Genomic DNA, 2854 nt, shown 5'->3' with positions numbered 1-2854 from the left:
TTTCCATGTATGTTGCCATTAGATCGCAGAAGCCAGACTCTATTGGTTGCCCCAACTCCGCAATACATATTTCCAGCTGCACACCTACCATTGCATCAGTGGATCAGTGAGCACTGGACTGTCTGGATCAAGTTGGAGTCGCCCGGTGAATGTCTCAACCTTCATAAGTGTCTGAATGCTATCCACCATCAGCATCAGATCTGCAATTTGATTTCATGTACTGGGAAAAGACAATCTACAAGTCGAATGTCACATCAACAGCAAACCATCTTCCCCAGTATGGTCGCCACTATGTTAGCGCTCGAATCTGCCTTAGGCTGAAGCAGGAAAAACTCGAGGCAACATCAAACCAAGCTCAGCCTCGTAGCTAGCCCTACGAGGAGAGGAGAGGGCTCTCTCTGGGTCTATCTCGGCAAAAAAGTCTTCAAAGGGGCTGAGATGACCAATAAGGAATACTGATTTTAGGCTAGTAAATTGATAGGAAAAGGGGTCTTAATGGATGATGGGGTTTTCTGGGCTGCATGGGGCAAAGAAACAACTTGAACAGAGAAATATAATCAAAACCACAGATTATCTCTTGAGGCAAGGTAGGCAAGAAATTTAACAATTAAATTGAGATAAACGGAATGGAAAGACTGCTGAGAAGTCGACAAGGGCATAGAAGATGGATCCTTGTCAAACAGAAGAAAACATTAACTATGAATACTTCCTCAAGACAGAGCAAATAAATTGAATTCTGCCTTTCTCACTTAAAAGTATTCAACAGAAATGAGTTAGGAATGAAATGAAAAACATTACAAGATACATATGAGACAGAGAAGAAACATATGTCAAATGTCATACCACAGGAATCTCAGGGGTCAGAGCTGTATTTTTCATTAAACTCTCTGTCAAAAACTGTACAAGAAAGCTCTCTGTTCTCCTCCACGCACACCTCTCAGAATTTTCTCTCCCTCCTGTTTACAAAATTATTTTCAATACATTAAATAAACTCTGCTAGGGGAAAACAAATCGACCCCAAGACAAGGGATTTGTTTTATCATTATTAATAAATAAAACTAAAAAAAACAATCAGCGCTTCTGAAGATAGAATAGCGCTCCTTCTTCTACTCGAATCTGTTGATAACTGATGAAGAGGTGGCATTACAGGTGTCAATCCCATTTACTGAAGATAAACATAGGCAATCGAATCTTGTTCTCTGTTGTGGCAAGTATCTACGTTTTAAATTTAGCTTTTTTATCTCCGACTGCCACGTTACATTTGTTATTTGAAAATATAATCGTAAACCGATTTCCTGAAAGTTGCCCAAGCACAAGTCCTTCTTTGACATAACAGAAATTTCCCACATTCATTCCAAATAATCTCTTGTTCAGCGCGGCTAATCTCAAAACCTGTAGTTTGAAAATAGTTACCTTGTCCACCAAGACAATGCTCCTCCTAGATAACTGAGCAATCTTCAAATTGATATGTCTCTAGATTGCCTAGAGACTCTCCCTAGACTTCCTATCTTAGTTTTCCCCTGTATTAGATGACTCAGACCTCTGTAATAAAACAGACCTTGCCTTTCCTTCTAATTTCGGATCCATGTATTCCTGGTCTGAGGCTCCTGTAGAATGGCTGACCTCTATATCTCGAATCCCTGCAATACAACAGGCCACAGACTTCGGATGATAGCTCTTTGAGGTGATATAGAATTCGGATTTTATTCCTTCCATGTTCCTTTTGTCTGTTATAATATCTCACACGGACACATTTTTCAATAGGATCGGTTCCTTCAATAGTGTTTGTCACAAGAAAACTTAAATTGGCCTTGAAGAAATTATGAACTGCTGCTCTATGCGCTTTGTTAGGATCTGGTGAAAAGACAAGAGGAACAAGATTCTTGATATCTCCTGCAGAAACTCAAGCAAGCAAGTCTTTCAACTTTTCTGCATCACTTTCACCAGCTAATTTTTTTTTAAATGTCTCAACATGTATACTGTAATCTGAACTATTTACACTGCTTAGCTGGCATTCCCTGCTACTGACTTCATTTGCAACATAGAGCTCTCTTGAGGCACCTTCTTTCCTCTCTTGGAACATCCAAACATGTCAGATGGACCACCTTCCTATCACAGTCTACTTCATTTACAATAAAATTAGTATACCTCTGCTTTAGCACTCCTCGAAACCACGGGCACATTAGTAGTGTAACAGACAATCCCCCACATCGGCTTCCTCTGCCATTGTTGTTAACGGACCCTCCTACTAGACTTGGGTTATAATTGGCAACAGGCCCAGGCTTTCAGGTATATATATATATATATATATATATATATATATATATATATATATATATATATATATATATATATATCTATATATATATATATATATATATATATATATATATATATAGATATATATATACACACCAACGCCTGGCTGTAGGTACTTTATAAATTGATCATCGTGCTCGCAGCCCTGAAGTAGTCAAAGGGGCACTCTGTGTTCGATCACCACACTCACGGACTTAAAGTAAGTTATCGGGTTGCAGCTTGCTATGACACAATCTGAGCCCAATCGTACTGCAGTTGTAGGAAATGAATTTGTAAATATATGTGTGTTTGCTGCAGTGGTTAACAATAATGCAAATAAATTCAACGTAAACGAACCCATGACTAGAATGAGAGCCCATTGACAAGTAACGAGGTGCGTTGAATACCTAAACCCCGTGATTTTCCATCAATAAAAGAATGAACTTTAGACAATGTGTGAATTTTCGATGACTTAAAAGTTTCAGAGAATTAGATTCCTGAATATGGATCACCTTCGACAGTAATTGTAATGTTAAATTTAAAATTGTCAGTGGGT

At 38.4% G+C, this 2854-nt stretch overlaps 1 pseudogene; it reads right to left on the bottom strand.

Moving 5' to 3' along the window:
* Positions 1 to 1534: 1534 nt before the first annotated feature.
* Positions 1535 to 2227, bottom strand: LOC149157958 (multisubstrate pseudouridine synthase 7-like; annotated as a pseudogene).
* Positions 2228 to 2854: the final 627 nt, after the last annotated feature.

This window comes from Pinus tabuliformis, chromosome 5_2 (assembly GCF_031772625.1).
Source record: "Pinus tabuliformis cultivar Carrire ecotype Pingquan chromosome 5_2, CPIR1, whole genome shotgun sequence".
In the NCBI taxonomy this organism is placed as follows: Eukaryota; Viridiplantae; Streptophyta; class Pinopsida; order Pinales; family Pinaceae; genus Pinus; species Pinus tabuliformis.
The sequence above is the reverse complement of the archived record's forward strand: the minus strand, read 5'-3'. Positions and strand labels throughout refer to the sequence as shown.